This window comes from Macrobrachium nipponense, chromosome 10, assembly GCF_015104395.2.
Source record: "Macrobrachium nipponense isolate FS-2020 chromosome 10, ASM1510439v2, whole genome shotgun sequence".
Classification (NCBI taxonomy): domain Eukaryota; kingdom Metazoa; phylum Arthropoda; class Malacostraca; order Decapoda; family Palaemonidae; genus Macrobrachium; species Macrobrachium nipponense.
The window spans coordinates 98,883,991-98,908,976 of record NC_087204.1 but is presented as its reverse complement, the minus strand read 5'-3'; the positions used below and the strand labels follow the sequence as shown (position 1 = coordinate 98,908,976).

At 35.4% G+C, this 24,986-nt stretch overlaps 1 long non-coding RNA gene across 2 annotated transcripts in view; it reads left to right on the top strand.

Moving 5' to 3' along the window:
* The window catches only part of LOC135224196 (uncharacterized), a 262,116-nt gene that overhangs the window by 59,390 nt on the left and 177,740 nt on the right, over positions 1 to 24,986 (top strand). The window contains exons 2-3 of one of the 2 annotated variants that reach the window (XR_010316675.1): positions 20,663 to 21,001; positions 21,474 to 21,767. The exons of the other annotated variant lie outside the window; for it this stretch is intronic. This is a non-coding gene — a long non-coding RNA (uncharacterized LOC135224196). The remainder of the gene's footprint in view (positions 1 to 20,662; positions 21,002 to 21,473; positions 21,768 to 24,986) is intronic. 2 annotated transcript variants of the gene reach the window in all.

Genomic DNA, 24,986 nt, shown 5'->3' with positions numbered 1-24,986 from the left:
TTTTTAATAAATGTGAAATTGTACTTTATAAAGGTATGACTATTTATGCAATATTCTCTGTAAAGTCCTTGGTAAAGAAATGTATATATGTATTTATCTAATGTATATGGCTTGCAATTGGAATGTAGGATCAATTCAATTCAATACATACATACATAAATACACACACACACACACACACACACATATATATATATATATATATATATATATATATATTATATATATATATATATATATATATATATATATATATAAATATATATATATATAAGAACGTGAGTGAGTTGAATTAAATTACGTGCCATTTCCTCTAATAACGGCTGGCTCTTAAAAGCCACGACCCACCACATCTCCAACTACCACGTTCATAATCCAATGCAAAAGTCAACGGAGAAACGATGTGTGAAACTATAAAACTATGAGTTCAATTTCTTGTGAGCCTAGAAATAACCAGCAATGAAAGGCCACAGAGCAAGACGGATATAATAAAATAAATATACACGCATTAGCGCATCAATATATCATCTAATAAGCTTTACAATTATTCAGCTGACAATAATAGAACCATATCTGTCTCATAAATTAATAAATTTAAGATCACCTCATAAGTAAAAAAACAAAAACATGCCTTAGTTTCTTCGGCGCAATCGAGTTTCTGTACAGGCCACCGAAAAATAGTTTCTATCTTTCGGTTGTCTCAGTAATACTGTATGAGCCGTGCCCATGAAACTAACCTTCTCGTAAGTAGCCATCTTGCTTGGTGAGTCGTACCCGCGTGAAGTCAGATTAATCAACAGATATCACAAGTTTAAACATACGACTAGAATTTGAGAAATATCTAGAAGTGTTCGTGAACTATCGGTGATAAGATTAGTGTGAAAATAGTAGGATAAAGCGTCTTCTAAGTTAGTTTATCAAGTGTATATACTAAATCAGAACAAGATGGCAGTAAGTTCCAACTGCGGGAAGAGGTGGCGTTAATTTGGCGTGTCTAGCAGATTCGCAATACGATGAGGTAGCAGGAAGGGAACTGGCATTCTCATCTATGAAATCAGCAAAACAGTCCTAACCAAAAAGATCCACAAAAAGCATTCATAGATATATTAGAAGATATAATCTTCAACTGGAACAAATCTAATGAAAATATCTTGAAAATAATGGAAGAAGTTCCAAATAAAATCCAAGTGGTCAAGAGACTCATAAAGAAACAAAAATATACATAAACCAACATATTCCGACAAAGAAAATGAATAAGGTGAATCTTGTGAATATCCTAATTGATGCATTAGGAAAAGAAAAAAGAATGCCGAAAAGCATGCAAACTGTGTAAGGTTTGGTATAGCATAGTCAATCCACCAAAACCTAATCAGAAAATGTGCTGCATGCAACATTCCGACCCATCCACATGTGTGCTGAGGTAATACAAGATTTGAGAAAAGATACAAGAATTTTTTGTTCAACATGTCTATCATGGGATAGACAATGTTATTAAATCAAGATTGAATGTACAAATAGTTGAGGATGAAGAAGAAGAGGAAAGAGGAAGAAGAAGAAGAAAAGAAGAAGGAGGAAAACGGAAGAGAAGTAAACAAAAATGAAATGACAGAAAAAAATAAGGAAAAACAAAAGAACAAGATAAAAGTATGGATGCAGAGATACTCATTGATACTACATATGAGGCAATAAAGCAGCATACCTACGAAGAAATAAATTACGATATGACAACAGAAAAGAACAAATCCCGAAGAGGCTCTACCCAGATCTATACAATGACGGGAAAGAGGAAAATATAGACAAGAAAGACAAAATCTGCAACCTTTGAAAAGAGGGAATTGCAGATTTGGAGAAAGATGTTACTACAAACATCCTAAGATATGTCAAAACTATGAAATATATGGTAAATGTGCATACTTAGATGGATATGGGGATGATTGCAGAGATCTGCATCAAAAAATATGTAAAAACCTAAAAGAAGGAAAAGGATGTAAGTTCGACAAAAAATGCAAATATATGCACCCTGTAGCCATGAATCATAATCAAATAAATAACCAACCAAGTAATAAAATCCAAAATAAGAAAGAAACAAATAAAGAGAGAAATCAAGAATATCAGGTAAAAGAGAAAAGCAAACCACCAATGAGATATGCAGAGGTGTCAGCAAAAAATTTCAAAGCATCAGCTCCGAAATTCTACTCAAGAGATAATAACTGTATTTATTATGCAAGAGGATATTGCAGAAACGGAGAAAATTGCAGATTCAGACACAAAATGAATAATTATGATGAAGGAAGATCAAATATTATGGAAAAAGTTGGATTTTTTAATGTCAGAATTTCTGGAAATGAAAAAAAGAACAACATACCAGAAACAGGAAAGAGACATGGGGAAAATCCTTATTACTACCAGTATTAAATGAAGGAGAAAACACGCAAACCATCATAGTGATGAATGCGCAGGGTTTAGTTACGAGTAACCTCAAAAAGAAAAATAGAGTACTTAGAAGAAACTAACCCAAAATGAAAGAAAATAGATATAATGAATATAAGTGAAACCTGCGTATTCCAGAGATGGGAAGGATGATCAAATAAAAGGGTTCCAAACTTATAGATAGATAGAAAAAATAGGAATCAAGGAGGAACCGCAATATATGGGAAAGACAAAAAACAAGGAAAAATATATGAGAAATATAGTAACTCAGAATGTGAACTAATAGCGGTAGAATTTGAATCTGAAAAATTGATGAACATAGTAATATATAGACCTCCTAATACTAAAGAGTTTGACTTAATAATTGAAAAATTGGATGGATGATATGTAGAAATCACAAGGACTGGACTATTCTCCTATCTGGTGACTTCAACTTTCCTTTCGTAGAATGGAAAGAACGAATAGGAGATTGTGTGTACTTATACATATAAAAAAGAGAGTAATAGTAGTGCAGAAGATAAGAGGCAATTTGAAAAGCTATTAGATATGCTACTAGAATACAACATTCAACAAATAAATCACCTGCCAACAAGAAAGGAAATACTTTAGACCTAGTATTTGTGAACGAGATGAATTATGTTAAAGAAATAATAGTTTATAATGCGAATTTATTTCAGACCATAATGTCATAGAATTAACAGCTTCATTCCAAAGCAAGTGAAAATAGAGATAAGCAAGAAATGAAAAAGTGGGAAGGATATGGAAAATACAACTTCTACAGTAAAAATATAAATGGTCAGAAATTAATGAAGAATTAAACAAAGATTGGGATACATTTTCGTAAGTGATGACATAAGGGTAAATACGGAGATATTATATAAAATATTGGAGAAAATAGTGGAAAAATATATATACCGAAGAAGAAAAGTAAACACTTATTCATGCATACCAAGAGACAGAAGGATCTTGTTCCAGAAAATCAGAAAGTGGAAAAAAGGTCTTGCAAAAGAAAAAAATGCATGGAAAGTTATAGAACTAAAAAGTAAGATAGAAAATGCAGAACAAAAGATTATACAATCAAAAGAAAATGAAAAACGGGACTTGGAAGAAAAAAAAACCCTATTAAATATCAAGCAAAACCCCCAAGCTATTATACTCATATGCGAAGAGATGAATAAAAGAAGAATAGAAATAGGTCCCTCTGAGAATTGAAGGGAGATTAACGAATGAAAAAAAGGAAATTTGCAACATACTGGCAGAACGATATAAGAGAGAATTCACCCTAGAATAGATAATGAAGATAATGATATAGAAGTAAGGGATGAAAATAGTTAATATTTAGATGACATAGATATTAATGAAGCTGATATTGTGCAGGCTATTAATGAAATTAAAAATGGAGCTGCTGCAGGGCCTGATGGACAATTCCTGCTATTTTGTTAAAGAAAGTAGTTCATTCTATCGCAAAGCCACTTGCAATATTATTAAGACAAAGTGTAGATACAGGCAAGATTTATGATGAGCACAAATTAGCATATATTACCCCTACTTTCAAAAGTGGATCAAGACTAGAGGCAAGTAATTATAGGCCTGTGAGTCTACATCACATATTATGAAAGTGTATGAAAGGGTAATGAAGAAAATATTATGAAACATTTAATAAAAAATAATTTGTTTAATAAGGCACACATGGTTTCGTACCCGGAAAAAGTACACAAACCCAACTGTTAGTCCACCATGAGAACATATTCAAAAATATGAAAAGCGGAAATGAAACAGATGTGGTTTTATTTAGACTTTGCAAAAGCTTTTGATAAAGTAGACCATAATATATTAGCGAAGAAAATTAGAAAACACAATATACGTGGATAAAGTAAGAAGATGAGTTAAAAGAATTTTTTACACAACAGAAAACAGATAGTTATTGCAAACGACGAGAATCGGATGAAGTCAAGGTAATATCCGGTGTGCCGCAAGGTACGGTGTTAGCTGCAATACTGTTTGTTATATGATTGAAGACATAGACAATAATGTGAAGGATTCGGTAGTGAGTAGTTTCGCAGACTGACAAGAATAAGTAGAGAAATTACTTGTGTGAAGATAGGAACGCTCTACAAAGAGACCTTAACAAAGTATATGATTGGGCAGAGGTAAATAGGATGGTATTTAACTCTGATAAATTTGAATCAATAAATTATGGAGACAGAGAAGAAAGCTATATGCATATATGGGACCTAATAATGAGACCATCACAAATAAGGAAGCAGTTAAAGACCTTGGTGTGATGATGAATAGGAACCATGTTATGCAATGATCAAATAGCAACTCTGTTGGCAAAATGTAAAGCAAAAATGGGAATGTTGTTACGGCACTTCAAAACAAGAAAAGCTGAACACATGATTATGCTTTATAAAACATATGTTCGTAGTCCACTTGAATATTTCAATATGATATGGTACCCACACTATCAAAAGGATATTGCACAAATAGAGAGTGTACAAAGGTCCTTTACAGCTAGAATAGAAGAAGTTAAGGACCTAGACTACTGGGAAAGACTACAATTCTTAAAATTATATATCTAGAAAGGAGAAGAGAACGCTACATGATAATTCAGGCATGGAAAAACAGATAGAAGGAATAGCAGAAAATATCATGGAACTAAAAATATCAGAAAGAGCAAGCAGAGGTAGTTAATAGTGCCCAAAACTATACCAGGAAAAATAAGGAAAGCACACAGGACATTAATCCACTACGCACCAGCATCGATAATGCAGCGTCTATTCAATGCGTTGCCAGCTCATCTGAGGAATATATCAGGAGTGAGCGTAGATGTGTTTAAGAATAAGCTCGACAAATATCTAAAACTGCATCCCAGACCATCCAAGATTGGAAGATGCAAAATATACCGGAAGATGTACTAGCAACTCTCTGGTAGACATTAGAGGTGCCTCACACTGAGGGACCTGGGGCAACCCGAACAGATGTAAGGTCTGTAAGGTCTGTAAGGACGGTCTGGTGCTAGCTTATCCAATATCGTTGCCAGACGCACGATTATGGCTAATTTTAACCTTAAATAAAACGCAAAGTACCGAGGCTACAGGGCTGCAGTTTAGCATGTTAGATAATTGGAGGGTGGATGATAAACATAACAATTTATAGCCCTCTAGCCTGCGTTGTTTTTAAGATCTTAGGGCGGACAGGAAAAGTACGGACGGACGGACAAAACCATCTCAGCAGCTTTATTTTTACGGGAAACCTAAAATACGTCCTAAGCATGTACAAAGACCAACACCTGCAGAGACAAAACACTAACATTTGATTAGCTACAGAGCGTACTACCCAAACAAGCAGGAGAGACTTCACTGAAATACCCATTCCCTATTGATCAAGCCATCCTATGAATTAATATGAGCAATTCATTCATCCCCTGACACACCACCACGGGGAGGAGGTAGTAGAGAGGGTTCACGAGAGAGAGAGAGAGAGAGAGAGAGAGAGAGAGAGAGAGAGGTTAGGAGGTGTAAGCCGAGGCTGTGATCTTACATATTCATGCCTTCTCAGCATGTCTGGTGGCCTGCCTCTGCCCAGAGGAGCAGCGGCTACGGAAGGTGCACATAGAAACGGCATATGCAGATGCAGGATAGTACAATTTGGAAGGCTAGGTGCTCGAATGTTTGTTTTAAATATAGAGCTATACATCGAAGATACATTGGCGTTAAATTTCCAGATACTGAAAGATTGCAAGGTTACAACTCTTCATACTCCTTTCTTGGGTAGGAACAGAGAGAGAGAGAGAGAGAGAGAGAGAGAGAGAGAGAGAGAGAGAGAGAGAGAGCTTTTAGCCAATGAAGGAGAGCTACCCGATGATCTTTGAGAACAAATTGCTTTTGAATCCGATATACAAATATACACTGGTATAAAATAACTGCAAACAAATGAGTTAGAAACCGTTGAGTGAGCAATACCCTCAGGCTCACAAACACACGCGCACGCACGCACACACACAAGAATTATTCAGTGGTTATTGTCTCAACGGTACTGCAAATGCTGAATAAGGATGAACTTAGTGGGCATAAAACTTACAGCGTATATTATGTATATGCTTATATGGTGTATATATCTATCTCTTTCTCTCTCTCTCTCTCTCTCTCTCTCTCTCTCTCTCTACATATATATATATATATATATATATATATATATATATATATATCATATATATATTATATATATATATATATATATATATATAATAATATATAATCCATTTCCCAAAACAAGGAAGGGCTCCATAGAAAAACAAACAACTACTGCCACAGTAGTCATGTATTACCTCCTGAATCAAGGATGAGAACCTGTGCAGAAAAACTCCTCGTACAGGAATGCGTGACGTGCACACACACAAGAACACACACATATATGTACATACCATACCCGTGTATGTATGTATGTATGTATGACCGCGCCTGTTTGTATATTACCCACGCCCCACCGCGTGCAAAAAAAAAAAAAATAAATAAAATAAAAAAGTGAAAGCCAGTGCGCAAGCGCGTCAAGGCGCGTAAGGGGGGGAGGGGGGCAATCAAGCTTAATCTGGGCCCTAATAAAGCAGGCGCTTTGTAGCGGCAAAGGGATGAAATCCCGTAAAGAGAGAAAAATGAGGAAAAGAAACCTTTAATACCTGACGCGCTTAATCCTATTTGAGGAGAGTTAAGAGGTACCTGAAGGAGTCTAGGAGCTTCTCTCCGTCCCTCGGAGAGAAGGAAGGGCGAAAAGAGCATCACATCGCCTCCCCCACAAAAAGAAATTGTGCACTGATAAGTTATCAGAGGTGAGTGCTTGTGGGGGATGGGGTTTGGCAACAAGTGAATGGTAGCGAAGTTTTGGCAATGTATTTCTTGTTGTATAGTAATAATAAAATGTACGTAAATACATTTAGAGAACACAAGAAAATGCTCGTATTATATATTTTTACAAATACACATATTACATACAAACAAACACACATACACGCACACAATATATATATATATATATATATATATATATATATATATATATATATATATATATATATAATATATACACACATATACACACACACACACACACACACACACACACATATATATATATAATATATATATATATATATATATATATATTATATATATATATAAATATATAATATATACACATATATACATATATATATATATATATATATATATATATATATATATATATTATAATATTTATATAGGTTCTATTGTGTATAGATGTACATTTTATATATAAAAATATACTATAGCATAACGATGCCGACTGATATATGGAAGTGGGACTTGAATGTAATTATGTTTAAATTATTCACATTTCATTTCTCCACTAATACCAAGAAAAAATGTATCGTTCAATCTTGCAAGTTGCGATATCACTCAAATAAGTTACACCCCTCAACTTGAAGCCTCGTTTCCGTGTAAAAGCATTAAAATAACTTACCTAGATAAAATAAATCAAATAAACCCTCAAGTTTTCCTAAGTACAGAAGTAGACCAAACCATTAAAAAGAAAGATAATGTATCTAATATATATGAGACTCGAAGTGGAAGTTTTCATTCATAAATCATAACAGAAATAACGGCATCAAGACACTATAACATTCACAAAGTTAATCTAGTGAAAGTAAAATAATTATAACTATAAAATAATTATAATTATGAAATAATTATGATTCTGAAATTATTACAATTATAACATTATAATTATAAAACAATTATAATTATGAAATTATTACAATTATAGCATAATTATAAAATAATTATAATTATAAAATCATTAATTATAATTATAAAAAAAATTATAGATTATGAAAAAACGTCTGAACGAAGACCCGAAGAAAAGCACGGGAAAAAAAGAAAAAAAAAGAACGAAAAACTCCAAGAAAAAGAAAAACAATAATCCAAAAATTCCCAAGAAAACAAAAATATATTATATAGACGACCTCCCCCTCAGTTGGCATCCGAACAGCATCTATAGCCCAGGCGACGGGTCCATATCAAGTAGCAACAGCGGTTCCCCGAATTGTTGAGGGGAGAGGGGGGTGGGGGGCCATTTGGAGCGAGAGAAAAGGTCACATGAACGAATCCCTTGCCTCGATAGATAGCTCTTTAAAAGTCACCCCAGATATTGTGAATCCCGTAAACCCTATCTGCGAGTTACCCGAGAAGAAAAGAGAGAGAGAGAGAGAGAGAAAAGGCAGTAGAAGAAGAAGAAGAAGACGAAGAAGAAGAAAGAGCCTTCGAGTGGGAGGCCGTTATGTAGGGAAGGGGAACGGGGGAAGGGGGGTGGGAAAGGAAAGAATGAGAGGTATTGGTATCGGTAAACAGGGCATTGGAGTAGGTAGGAAGGGGCGGGGATGCGAGAGATATTGGCAGATGGTCAGGCATAGTGGGGGGGGGGGGGGGGGGGGGGGGGGTTGCCGTAGTGGGGGGGGATTGCGGAGACTAAAGCAGAATTCGAGGTAATAAAAAAAAGTAAAAGCTTAAAAATAATAATTCTGCTGTTGTTTTACAAACATAAATAAAGATTAACAAAGGATTCTGTGCTTGAGACAAACAGACAGACGAAAATAAGCAAGATGAAAGAACTGAGAAGAAAACACAGAAAGTAAAACTGTGAGAGAGAGAGAGAGAGAGAGAGAGAGAGAGAGAGAGACGAGAGGGGTCTGTTGTCAACCTCAACAGCAACAATAACAAAAGAATGCTCATAATCGTATACAGGAATTCTTATAAATCTGTCGAGTGGGCTTCCCAATATGGCTGATTTTTAAAAGTTGGAGGCAAACCGGAGAAAGTTACGGCTGGTTGGAGGAGGAGGAGGAGGAGGAGGAGGAGGAGCTGGAAGAGCAGGAAGACGGAGAGGATATTATTATAAGGGCTGCTCAGAGATAAGGTTCTCTGGAGAGAGAGAGAGAGAGAGAGAGAGAGAGAGAGAGAGAGAGAGAGAGAGAGAGAAATTTCCTAGCATTTACTAAAGAAAGAAAAAGGGATAAAATTTCTTTATCATTTACTAAAGAGAGGGAGAGAGAAAAAAAGTCCTTATCATTTACTAAAGAGAGAGAGAGAGAGAGAAGAGGAGAGGAGAGGGAGACGCGAGAGAGAGAGAGAGAGAGAGAGCGGCGGGGGGGGGGGGGGGCCATAATTTTCAAACAAAATTCGGGATTTCCTGTTATATACACAATACTTAATATATGATCTATAATAAAAAAGCAAATCAGATTCCACATCGCTAATTGTGAAACTCTGCCTGGTCACACGGTAACAATGAGGTGAAAAACGGGCGGTCATAATTATTCGTTTGACTTTTTTATGATGTTTTCGTAATTAGAGCGAAAAAGTTTCGGCAATGACCGTTTGGAACCATCTGCGCCTCGCCCGCAAAACAAAACAGAAACGTTTCATTTACTGGTGGGGTATGACGCCGGATAAAATATTATGGTATTACTGAAATAACACGACTGTAATCCCTGACGACTTCAACTCCTTTTATTACTTTTCCACAAGCTGTTAAGGAAGTATTTACTTATACACTTATTTAGAAATATTACGACAGGGATCCCTTACGAGTTGATGTTCTTAATTACTTTCTGTAAGGCAGAAAGGATATATTTCCTAATAAACTCATTTGTCACAATAACTGACGTACGGAATAGAGCCTACCATTGTTTACCAGTGAAAATTTTATATATATAAAATATATATATATATATATAATATATTTATTTATATATATATATATATATATATATATATTATATATATATATATAGAGAGAGAGAGAGAGAGAGAGAGAGAGAGACGAGAGAGAGAGAGGAGAGAGAGAGAGAGAGAGAAATATAATGCCTACAAAGCAAAACATGTGCTGGATATAATATTCGTGTAAAGACACTATCAGTTCGTTAAAAAATAACTTATGATAGTTATGAATAGCTTAAGAGAGCAAGTTATAGACGCAATGCCTATGAAAAAAAACTATTTATAGCAGTATTACAGTTTAACGAAATAAGTTGTAGCAGTAATGCTAAAGTACAAGTACCATCCCCGTCTCTGGCTCTGAAAGAACGCTTACGTATCTCTCTTTACAATAAATAAATAAACGAATGAATAAATAAATAAATAAATAAATAAATAAATAACTAAATAAATAAATAAATAAATGAAATATAAAAAATAAGTAAAATTCTTGTGAACCAAAAGATTGTAATTCAACATGAAAAGTTATTGTATACACTACTTACTGAATTGAAGGTGCATCGACAAATTACCCTTCCGCCTACGAGATCTAGGCGACCGGGATTAACCCCCTCCCCCCAAAAAAAACAACTAAAATATTTTTTGTATTTCAAAATTCCATTCTTCAAACATTTTCCCCAAGTACAGGCAGCATCCGGGATAACACGTGAGCTATAATCCAAAGGTCGTTAAAACGTGTTTTATCACCTGATGTACGTTAACAGGCATGCAGCTATTACCCAAAGCTCATTAATAAGTGTCGTAACACCTGGTAGTCAAAAACCCTTGCCATCTTTACGCAGTAAAATCATTAACACTAAAATAACTAAGGATAATCAAAGTCTGTTTCATCGGCGGGAGGTACAAATATGCACCCCATGATGAGAAACTGTCAAAATACTGATGAATCATAATTTCAAACGCCAGACGATGAAAAAGACATAAAAAAATATTTAAAAATATTTAAAAATGTCTTAAAACTAAGATATGGCAAGAAAAAACAGATAATATATTCTTGAAACTCTAAGATATGGCAAGAAGGATGCGATAAAATATTCCTTAAAACTAAGTCATAGCAAGAAACAGCACAAAATATTCTTTAAATATTAAGACATAGCAAGAAATAGCACAAAATATTCTTTAAAAAAATAATACATAGCAAGAAACAGCACAAAATATTCTTTAAATATTAAGACATAGCAAGAAATAGCACAAATTATTCTTCACAAAACTAATACATAGCAAGAAATGGCACAAAATATTCTTTAGAAATAGACATAGCAAGAAACAGCACAAAATATTCTTTAAAAATTAAGACATAGCAAGAAATATTCTTTAAAAATTGCGACATATCAAAAAGTAGCACAAAATATCCTTTAAAAACTAGTAGAAAATATCCTTTAAAAACTAATACATAGCAAGACACAGTACAAAATATTCTTTAAAAATTAAGACAAAAGAAGGAGCAGCACAAAATATTCTTTAAAAATTAAGACAAAGCAAGAAACCGCACAAAATATTCTTTAAAAACCAATACATAACAAGAAACAGCACAAAATATTCTTCAAAAATTAAGACATAGCAAGAAACTGCAAAAGATATTCTTTAAAAACAATATACATAACAAGAAACAGCACAAAATATTCTTCAAAAATTAAGACATAGCAAGAAACTGCAAAAGATATTCTTTAAAAACTACCATGGCAAAGAACGACCTCATTTTACGGTACACATTGCCACGATAAACTTGAACAATTAATGAAAACAGCAACACATAAGAGAAATACTGTAAGCATTAAGAAGACGCGAAAGATTAATTGATGACGATAGGTGCAAAACAAATCCACAAAGAACTCGGATGAAAAAAACAGTAAAAGGTTACCAATGCAATAAATATGTCCGAACAAATGTGCATTGTTTATATGTAAGTTTATATGAATAACTCAATCACGAAATATATAAAACGTTATGCTATATATAAGTTTATATAAGTTCCAACAAACTGAAAGCAAAGACTTGAGAGAGAGAGAGAGAGAGAGAGAGAGAGAGAGAGAGAGAGAGAGCAGATTCAGAATTATGAATGTTAATGTTAGCCCCCCCCCCCCCTTTTTTTTACGGTCGAAGAAAGAATGGTGTAATTTAATCATCCATGGACCGAGAGAAGCCTATTCTTTTTTTTTCATAAACGCCGTAATAATTCCTAATAAAAGTCATGCCGGTCGTACCTTACTAAGGCTTATTATCGCTCAAATCTCTCTCTCTTTCTCTCTTCTCTCTCTCTCTCTCTCTCTCGCAAAAAATAGGAAGCTTATGTCATCATCATCATCATCATCACGATTTTGGCAAGAAAGAGCAGGGCCAACATATCACGTTTAAGCTTCCATCATATCGTCATCCGTTTAGCACAGGGAAATTTCACTGTCTCATCCTCTTTCACCCATGCGTGATTTATTAATCCCCTTCTGGCGTAAGATGGCGTTAAAAAAGAAGGTTGCTCTCTCGTGTTTGTCTGTCTTTTTTATCCTATCCCCACCACCCCCCCTCCCGCCCAACCCCACCCGCGAACCTTAGGCAAAATTGTTTGGCTGACGGAATGTACGATAACAATAAAAAAAGAAAAAAAAATTACGGTGTACCAGGCACTCGGCCAAATAGGTCATCTTGGCGTTCCAAAAGGATAAGGTTTTAAAATCGTGACAAGGTTTCTGTTAGTTAATAAGAAACACACCAGAAACGAAAAAAAAGAAGTTATTAATCAATAAAATGACGAACTGCATGTACACAAAATATGCATAAAGGATTGAATTAAAAGAAACTTCAAAAAGTCGTCGCTAATAAAATCCAAACTTCTATTTTTCGAAATAACTGATTCTACATAAATATAAAGAACACATACAGATATTATAAATATACACATTATAGTGTATATATATATATATATATTATATATATATATATATATATATATATATATATATATATGTATATATATGGTTTACAGTTGGACACAGGTTTCCCTGGTTTTACCACCGTTTCTTGCGGAAGACTTACGAAAAAATTACATGGTAACAGTGTTTACTGAGGGAGATAGGGGGTGGGGGAGAACCCCTTCTCTGCTAACAAGAGTTCCACCAATAAGTTCTGGAGTTCGTTTGGTGGGCGGAGTTATTAGGAATGGTTGGAGAGAAAGTCACACACACACACGCACGGAGTAAAAATAATCTGAGCAGTTTATATCGTTGTAATGAAGATTGTTGTCTCACTTGTAATATAAGATAGTTTATTAAGGTTCCATTTAACTTTCGGCCAAGACGTTATCTTACAACCGTGTCTATTAGCATATATCGGTCATATTCATTACACAATACTTAAAATTGATCAACATTTTAAAGTTATATTGGTATTGCCGAAAATCACGAACATCATAACAGGATATTTTAACCTTATCACGTAAGCCAAGTTTACAGCATTGGTTGCAGTGCGTTTCCTCTCTCTCTCTCTCTCTCCTCTCTCTCTTATACTAGCTAACTTATATCTCTCTCTCTCTCAGCTATACTAGCTAACTTAGTGATAAGAAAAACCCCTGCGCTCAGTATGCAGATCTGATATGTCATTAGTGTATTCAGGAGAGGATCAGTGACTCAATAATATCGAAGATTGCCCTTCCTGACAATACCCTTAATCATAACCAAAGCAAAGAAATTTCTCCTCTCTGATACTGTAATGTCAGAAACTCTTGTTCACTTGAGTGTTTGCTTGATATATTACCCCATTTCATAACATGAAATTAACGATTGGATCTCTCTACAGTCAGTTCCATTTTCGAATTATTAAAATTAGAATAAAAAAACTTTATTCCTGATATACTATCATCAAAATCGAAGGTGTGCGGCAAAAAATTATCGCCACTAATCCTTTGCCACACAGGATTAGCTGGTTTGACGTTTCTGACAACCTCCTAGGCCACCCTTACCTCTCCTCCCCCGCGCAGTTCATACAAATGGAAGACGAGCAGTGCAAACGGCCAGCAAGACCTCTAATAAGGCACTAAGAAGTACAGAACCAATATCAATACAATATGCTATGAAGGCGCACAAAATTAAAAACTTAAGAACGTCACATGACGTAAACAACATGTGTGGGACGACTTCTGCAACACGTCATATGACGTGGTTGACATTTTAAGGGTTAACTGTTGTTTTTTCTAAAATTATGTATGCACTGATATATCATAGACTATATATTTCGTTGACCTCAGGTGATAGGTGAAGTCATTTGGGCTTTCCTTACAGTGGCTGACATAAAGAGAGTATCATCTACTAAATTGACAGTTACCTTTTAAAATGTCTCACAGAGCATATGACCCCTATACTCAGAAACGTCAACGACGGCCAAAAAATATGCCACATTTTTACTCTTGTTCATATAACTTAGGTTTTACACCAAAGATACATTGAAAATATCAGTAGGACATAAAGCATTACATTTCAAATAATGGAAACTATTTTAGTAGACTTCAAGAAGCTAATAAGCGAAAATAAGTGGCGAAGTATCACATCTGTATCGGCTACACCACAGAGAACAAAGTATACAGGTAAGGCCCCGTCCACACGGTCGAGCTTTGGTCGACGAACTTTGTCCGATGTGACGTCAGAAGCGGAGAAACAGCGGGAAAAGTCAGAACTTTGCCGCATTTTCTCCGCTTCTGACGTCACATCGAACAAAGTTCGTAGAGCAAAGCTCGGCTGTGTGGACGGGCCTTGAGGCAATTTGCCAATACTGTTACTGACCTCACTGTATGATAACAGTGCTCAGCGAGTCATTCAGTTCTATAATTCAATGCTGTTAACAAGAAACGGTGTTTAGGAAGACATCAAAAACATGTGGGGCCGGAGTAAGGAAAGTTTACTGCAATACTCTCAATATTGTATGGAGGCATTATGCCATTTTTTTTTGCAGATACTTCAAACATTATATCAAGAATATCATGGTTATAATAAAACTTGTTGTGAATTATGTTTATTAAAACATATATTCAAATAACTAGTGAGAACAAAATGAGAACATTTTAGGTCCTATTACAAAAAATATAACATTTATATTATACAATCTAATACCTTGACCATCCACCCTCTCTCTGTCACTTCCCTCAATCTGTCGGGCATCGAATGAACAAGATTGAAAATTTGCTGCGGTCTCGTCTACAAATTTTCCACTGAGAGTTGATGTGAGCCATGAGTTGCTGTGTTGTTCTCTCATGTTCCATTTTCCATGTGTTCACCATCTGGGCCCACACGTGTTCAATCACATTCATATCTGCTCCTTTGCTCGGCCATTCAAGAAGAAGCAGGTTATCCTGTCTGGCAAACCACTCTTGAACAACTTGAGCAGTGTGAACAGGATGGGCCCTGGTGGGAAGGGAAAATTCCTCTCTCGTAACGAAGGCAAGAAGGTGGTTTGCAGTAGCTCAACATACTTAGCTGCTGTAAATCGTCCCTCGATACGGAACATATCACCCATACCATGCAGACACACCCAGCCCCATACGTTGCAGGTGACATGGCCAGATCGAACCACCTCAACGATGTTACGGGATTCATATCTGAACGAGAGAAAAAAATGGGGGTGTATAATATAAATCACACACATATATATATATATATATATATATATATATATATATATATATATATATATATACCTTTGGAGAATTTAAATTCTCAGTGATGAACAACGCTGAAAGAATTCTATTGTGTAATTATTTATTTAATATATTACATTTGAGGAAAAAGAGCAAATGATGCCACTGTCCCTTACCTAATATTTATCTCAGAAATAGCACTCTTATCTATGTTACTCCATTTGTATATTTTGACAGTCCACTTCCGTGGAACAAAATCTGAAGATTAATAATTAATATAAAGAAGAATGCAATTGATAATTGATGCAAGTAACGATTTTCCTTATCATACCGAGTTCTATTTGTTCGCCAACAATGCAGCTTCCCATGCGATGTGGACGAGAAGCACTTCTCGTTAGTAAAGATGACCCTGCACCAAAAGTCCAAACCCTTATCAGCATGACGTTGGGCAAAATCAAGCCTTCCCGCCTTATGTTGCTCCGTCAAGAGCTCCTTCGTTGCTGGAGTTCTGTGATGAATCCCAGCAGCGTGGAGTCTGCGTCGTACTGTCATCGATGACACTTCTAATCCAAGGTCTTCATGAATGGCCTCAGCGTTGGTTAAGGGTTGCTCTCGAGCGGCCCTGATAATGGCGTCATCCTCAGCTGGGGTGGTTTTCCGTGGACCACCTGGCCTAGCTAAGAGAACATATTATCTTAAATGTTTAACTTATAATTTATATAACATCGCAATCAATTCTAGATTCTTCGAATTTTGTACTCGATGGATTGATCATAATTTAGTAAACATGGCTGTATATTTTTTGGTTTCAAAAGCATATCAAATAGAACGAGATTACATATATCCATAATATTCTCAATTTGGTTGGCGTGGTTTATTAAAGCTGTAAATCATTACCTAAGAGCCATCACTGAAATGACATTTAATAAATAAACTATAGCTATCAAAGACACACAATGACTGTGACGGGGTGGGCACAAAAAATAAAATAAATTCTCTTATTATAGGCAATTAATTTTACCGAGACACTCAAATCGAGCTATCTAACTTTGTTGGTCGGCAAGGGCCAACCACCCACCGGTGTGGAATTATGGAGGTGCACCTGAAATATTACTGTGGTGTTGGAATGGCTGTGGATATCTGTAGTCTAACCAAAATTATAATAGCGAGAAGAAATACATTTAAGAAAGAAACTTTCATATCAAATAAGCAAGATTATATAACCATGAACAATGTAACATATCCACCAATCATTCAGCATTAACAACTTACGCAAGTCGTTCAAGTTCCCACTCTCCTTCCACCTTCTTATCCACGACTGTACCCTGGTGGGGGACACACCAACATCACGTTCAATGGCTCGTATCGAGAAGCTATTGTCGCATAAAGTGACAATTCGTCCTTGCAGCGCCAGATTTGTGTCCCTTCGATTCAATGTGAGTGGTTATGAAGTCTAACCCATTTAAAAATCCTGCTGACGACCTCACCTCCGTTGGGATTCAGACTGTTTCGAGTCGAGTAAAACAATACCATGATTCATATATCATTATATCGTTCCTTGATTGTAGGATTAGCCAATAGGGATCATAATCACCATGGTATGAAATAAAGATACTACTGTTAAATATAATATGCTCATATAATTATTGTTCCCGTTAATAATTACATTGAGAACTGAATACTCGTTGAGCACTGCTTCGTAAAATGAGCTCGGTAAAAGTATTCGCGAATTCTCTAACCTATTTCTCTGTAACTAAGATTCGTATACGTACGAGATTTTGCTATAGTGTACTACACCAGTACCGTAATTTATAAGAGTATCATGAATCACAAATTATAAAGAATAGACACTTGTCCTGTACGAAGAGGCAAAAGGCTCGATTAGCCAGAAATGGATATGACACAACAGTATAAAAAAAATTCGCCTACCCTCTCCCTCCACCCCCATTTCCACCCCCTTCCTATTCCTTCCCTCACCTCTCCTCCCCCCTCTCTCCTCTCTCTCTCTCTCTCTCTCTCTCTCTCTCTCTCTCTCTCTCTTTTTGAATGTTACTTCAGTTTAAGTATATTTTGTACGATTTTTTTTTTATCTTTCCATCTATCTAATCTAATAATAATAATTTACAATATTGTTTATATCTAACGTTTCACTCGGTTCTTACCTGCCAGCAAGGCTGGCATTACGGTACGGTACGGCACGGTTGATATTTAGCATATGTGTACGGTACGGAATTACGCAACGACAATTTTACCAAAGTACGGTACGGTATAGTTCAGATACGGAAAAAATGTGCAAAAAACAAGGGAACAATAATAATTAATTATTAATAATAATAACCAGTTTTCTTACTATTATTCTTAGCATCAGCAGCAGCAGCCTTAGTAGTAGCTATTACTATTTTCATCTTGAGGTCAAATTGGTTTTTCTTTCTTTAGTGACTATTGACTTGGGTAAGGAGTAAATGATTATAATTATTAGAGTGAGAGATATCTGCATGTATGGTGGAGTAGCAGAACGATAGATACTGTGATTGATGGTAAAGCTACTGTTATACTTGTGTTTGGTTACCTCCTTCGCAATCTTCATTTGGACTCAGCCATATGCTTGTATTACGAAGGTGAAGAAGAGATGGCCGCCTAGGAACATAACTGTCGGCTTGGTAGCAGAAATCCGTTTGTCACGCAACTTTTCAACTTTTTTTTTTTTTTTTAGCAAAGAGAGAGCCGCCAATTGCCTACAGATTGGTTTGAATAGGTAACTAGTTACAGTTGCTCTATGTGTTACAAATAAAAATTGAGCATTTTTACCGGACATTCATTTGAGTTAAAGCCTTGATTATACCGAAAAATTATAGGAAAATCTCGTACTGATACCAGTCTTCATTACAGTGTTATTGACCAAAAACTTGACTGCACTGTCTGTGAAACCCACAGTAAGAGAGCTTTACCAATTACAAATAAACATTACCTTATATCTGAAATGTTTTTAATTATACGTTTTGAAGTTAACAGTAATTGCGGTTGTTTTTTGTTTATACTTAATGGTAATTGTAATTGTAACTGAAAAGTTCAAATAATAAAGTACTTTATTTGAAATTGTTATCCTAGAGCAGCCCTCTTACTTTTCGTAAATTCATCTTAACCAAATGCAACAGAGAGATGTTTTGAGTCGCTACCCAATTTATTTATTATATTATTAAGGGAGAATCTTAACAAGCCAGCTACCAATTCTAAAAAAAAAAATTTGTATTCCATTTACTCCTTTTTTGTGCAAAAAGTTTTGTGAAAATTTTTTCCAATATTTAAGTTTTGTATTTCAGTATTATTGAAGTTGTAATTGTAATTCGATAACAGGTCAGGTAATTATGATTCTAATTGTAATAGACATAAAGCAAACGTAATTACCCCTAACCAGCTTATATTACATAAGATATGCGACAGTAGCTACTTCATACGAAATAGATGAACATAAAAATAATGGAAAAAAAAAAAAAAAAAAAAAAAAAAATTATGCATACAGGGGAGAAAACTGATTAGAAATTCAGTGATTTTTCCACTACACTTCGGCTTCTCTCGGGGCACCTGTGAATTGTTCAATCTTTAATAAATGGACTTTACCTTTCTCGGGATCTATGTGGTTCTGCACCCTTATTTGGCCAGGCAACCAATTCAAATCCTCTCGACCTTGAAACCATTCCTGGACTATTCTGGCAGCCGTCATGAATGAAAATGACGGGACTAGGTGGAAAGGGATAATTCCGCTGATGAAGTGAAGGGAGGAAGAAATCCTAAAGAATTTTAACGTATTTTTCACTGGTGAAACCCTTCAGTCTTGGTGATATCACATATACCATGTAAGGAAATCCAGGCCCACACGTTTATGGTTACAAGCCACTACTGGCCACTTAGTAGATGTTTCCTTGGTGGTATCTGAAGGAAAACAATCTAATTTTTTTTACAATTTACGCATTGCTTTCCGTAAAAGGGAAAATAATGATATATCGTTTGGGGAAATGTAATGCTAAGTAACAACCCCTGCATTAGGATAATGTTTATTCATCTATGAGGATTAATACTTATTACAAGTTTGCCTCCTCCAACCTCTTATACACTAAAACAGCTCGAAAGCTGATTAGTAGAACTCACGTTAAGAGAGGAACAGCACCACCTTTAGTAAACAGTGTTTCAAACAGACAATTAACAATGACAGTAATGACCTGAGATGTTGCAATGCCAGTAACAGCCAATCAATCAATCAGTCCCAGTAATCGTGTGATTTAATATATCACTTTGTTCGGTGATAACGATATCACTGCTATTACACGCTAACAAGTTTGTCACCCAATCATGGCTAGACTGAGGTGGTGTATAAATTTTGATAGGGCTTCTGTCCTCTGCTAGTAGTATTCGTTATAGTCTCCAAATGAACAGCAACATATTGTTTGTGTCTCCGGGCGCAGATCGTCGCCCTACGAGAAAGTGGGCTTTCAATAGGTGCTGTTGCACAGCGTCTTGATATCTCCCCTACAACAGTAAATAAAGGAGGCAAGCTTAGACTGGGAAATTGACCGACTTTGGATAGCATTTATTTATTTCATTTATTTATTTATTTTTTAAACTATAAACCTTATAAGCCCATGAAATTATGAAACCTAAATTACAGTTGCCTTGGTCCTATTGAACTCTAATAGTGATTCTTTCTCTTTACTTCCCAGAATACCAAATAGCGTTCCCATAAGTAAAAACAGGCTATAATTAATCTTGATTATCTAGGTATCTGCATGTTAATTACGTATTTCAGTTCGAAGACCTCCACCACGAATGACCACCCTTGAGGATAACGACGACATTCGACGAGCAGCCTAAGAAGATCCTTTTACCAATACTATTGCTATTTGTGAACGTCTGGGATTAAATGTTTAGGCTATGATGGTGCGAAGACGTCTGCATGAGGCAGGAATACCTCATAGAATTCTTGCCAAGAAGGAATTTCTCGGCATCGTGCTGATAGGCTTGCCTTCGTTCAACGGTTTGTGGGGGAGGATATGGAATTTTGGTCTCGAGTCGTATGCAGTGACGAAAGGTCTTTTACTAGCAGAAGTCACGGCAGAATACATAACTGAAGACTGAGTAATATAAGGTGAGTTTCTAAAATCATTATTAACAGTCAGACTATAATAATTATAAGCAAGGGTAATATTATAATCAAAAGATAATAATTTTGTCAATAACCATGTATTTTCCTCTAATTGAATTATATTGCCACGAGAAGTGTGAAAATAAAAATTCTTCATTGAAAACCCCCCATTAGTTCTACTATGGCCAGCTTTCAGGCATTAAGCGAATACATTATTAATGTTATGAATAATCACGTAGGCAAACTTATAATATAGAGTACAGCCTGTTTACTGAATTAAAGAATATATCATAACGGACTGTTGCAGATCAAAGTTAATGCTATTATAAGTATTAATTTTTGCAGATGAATAAACATTCTTAACTTATTGCAAGGGTTGTTACTTAGCATTTTATTTCCCCAAACGATATAGAATTATTTTCTTATTACGAAAAGCAAAGCGTGAATTGTTAAAAATTAGATTTTTTCCTTTCAGATACTACAGAAGAAATTTACGAGGTGACCAGGAATGGGCATGTCACAGTAAACGTGTGGGGCTGGATCTTCTTACATTATATGGATGATATCACCAGGATTGAGTGGAGGCTCACTGGTAAAAAATACATTGAAATTCTTCAGGATTTCTAACTTCTTTCACTTCAACAGCGGAATTATTCCTCCCCACCTGCTCCAGTCATTTTCATTCACGACCGCTGCCCCATCCATACGGCCAGAATAGTCCAGGAATGGTTTCAAGGTCGAGAGGATCTGCAGTTGCTTGACTGGCCAAGTAAGGATACAGACATGAACCTCACTAAAAATATTTAGGCTAATTTGGTAAAATGTTGGGAGCCTGAGAGGGAAGAGGAGACCAGATCAACTTATGAACCTCTGGGAACACAATGGAAACTCTTCCACAACCAACCACAGATCGTCAGAAACCACGAATCTTCTATGCCTAACAGATTGCAAGAGGTGATCTAGAAGGAAGGTGGCTGGACTTCTCACTAATATTAAAAATAAATGTAAAAATTTAGTGTGTATATTGGGATTACCCCATGGCTTCCGCTGAACTTCCATGTCGTATGATGTAAAAAAAAATCGTAAACAGACCTATGCATATCGTTTAGCTCCAGGTCATGGTTATTATAATTTATTTATTAGAAAGGTGAATTTGATATTTTAAAGGAGTTCATAATCTAAAGGGAATTTCGCTATCCTGATTTTTTCTTAAAAAATTATCTAAAAAGAGAACCCTAGGACAATAGATCAAAACTCATTTCTCCAAATAGCTCTTTCCACAATGGAAAGGTAAATGACTGAAGGGGCTGTTTAACAATAGAGACGTCTGTCTCTTATCCTCACAAGAATGATGATAAGAGCGAAAGGAATTTCTGTCCGTATGACATTGAAACATGTATCACAATCAATATATTAGAAAATATAAGCCAAGTAGATATGTTTATCTATATCATGTAATAATTATTGTAATGAACGGCGTGTAGGGAATAACCTCTACAGTATATTCAAGAGGGAATACAAACTCAACCATGAATACATGAAACCTCTGAATATCAACAATTGTTTATCATTGGCAAACGAATTAAGTTTACCATATGGGAATGGTTAAAAGTTTGCACCAAGTTTGGGAGTCCTTCTTCACTTTCCATTACACGTTGTGGAATTTGCTCTGTCCCTAGTAGTTTCATTTTGATTCCTCAGTAACGTCTAGTCTCTCTCTCTCTCTCTCTCTCTCTCTCTCTCTCTCTCTCTCTCTCTCTTTTTCATTCTAATGTATTTACAAGAGAGAGTGAGTTTAACCCAATCCTTCTTCTTGTAAATGTTGTATTCAGAAAATCTACAGTACTATATAATATTAGGATAAACACTAAAAACACGCAGGCATTAAAGATAAACAAGAAAACATACACTCTATCCACGAGCATATCTAGTACTTCGTCCACTCATCGGGGTCGCAACAGGCCCACCTCACCCCTAGCCCCACCCATTTCAGTTGTAGCAAAGCCAGGCTGAGGACATCGGTACAGCAAAAGCAAGAAGCTTGTCAGTTTGAATTACATTTTAGAATTCCAAAACCTGTAAGACGGCTTAACAACAAGAACTCTATCCCCCCGACACCACTCCCCCCGCTCCCCGAAAAAATATATATGCATATATAAGATTAGTCAAGATTAAAGGGTGTTAATGACATATCAACACTGAATACTTAGCGCAGTGGTATTTCTAGATGACATGTCACTTTAAAGTAGCTAATATGAGAGAGAGAGAGAGAGAGAGAGAGAGAGAGAGTGAGAGAGAGAGATAGAGAGAGAGAGGAGCTAAGGTGTCGGACACTTTCAACACGTTCACTGAGTGTTTGGGTATGTTCAATGATGTGCTGTTGCTTTTCTCTGTATAGCTTCGTATTATATTATTGGTAGGAAACGCACTGCCTCCGATACTATAAACTTGGCTTACGTGATAAGGTTAAAATATCCTGTTATGATGTTCGTGATTCTCTCCAATACCAATATAACTCTAAAATTTTGATCAATTTTAAGTATTGCGTAATGAATATGACCGATATATAATAACAGACACGGTGGTAAGATAACGACTTAGACGAAAGTTAAATGGAATCTTAATAAACAAACTTATATTAAAAGTGAGACAGTAATCTTAGTTACAGCGATATACCCTGCTCAGATTTCTTTTTTTTTTTTTTTTTACTCCGTGTGTGTGTGTGTTTCTCCAACCATACCTAATGACTCCTCCCACTGAAAGAATTCCAGAGCTTATTGGTGGAACTCTTGCTAAGAGAGGAAGAGTCCTCCCCCCATCCCCCTCAGTAAACACTGTTACCATATAATTTTTCGAAGTCCCTCAAGAAGGTGTACCAGGGAAACCTGTGTCCAACTGTACATATACTATATCGAGCTATAAATGTCCTTTTATATCCAATTCGCTCTACCTCGGAACTAATACATTTTCATATATGTTAACAGAAAAGGAATTTTTTAGTCGATAAGAAATTCGTCAGCTCACAAGCGTGAACCATGGAACCAACAAAAAATTCCCCTTCGATTAACATATGAAAATGCATTAATTACGAGGTAGACCGAATTAGATATGAAAGGACATTTTATACTAATTCCGGATTGGATATGATTCATATAATATATATATATATATATATATATATATATATATATATATATATATATATATATATATATAGTATTATATAATTATTGTATGCAGTGCACATTTTGACTATGTTACAAAAGTTTACAATCTTCAATACTTCGACACTTAATTTTCTTTATCTCTCTCTCTCTCTCTCTCTCTCTCTCTCTCTCTCTCTCTCTCTCTCTCTCTCTCTCTCTCACGTACGAAACCACCAGGAAAGTTTTTTAAAACCGGTTACCAGGTAAAGCCTAGTCTCGAAAAAAAAAGTATACCGTTGAACGTATTTACTTCTATGACAGAAAAGAGTGACCCGAATAAGATATTCCTCGATAAGATTGAGTTAATAGCATTATTTTTTGTTGTGTGTTTGTACGTTTCTGAATGATGAAATGATAAGAGTTTTTGCGCGTTTCTCGAAAAGACCAAAATAAAAAAATAAAAAATTAAAAAATTTTCATACATTTCCCCAAAAAATTTGTTATCATGATTTCCTACATACAAGTTTCCAAAAATGGGAATTTACGATTCCATCTATGCATTTTAGAAAGAGAGAGAGAGAGAGAGAGAGAGAGAGAGAGAGAGAGAGAGAGAGAGAGAGAGAATTTTGATCTTTTCACGTGTATCGCAGGAAATATTGAAAGCGGAATCCTTCTGAAAATAAATTATATTTTGACATAAATGTGACGTAAAGTTTATATGAATAACTCAATCACGAAATATATAAAACGTTAATATTCTATTAATACCGGTTGGTTTCATTGGTCTCTGAGAAGTAAGTATAAGTATGTATGTATGTATGTATGTATGTATATACCGACAT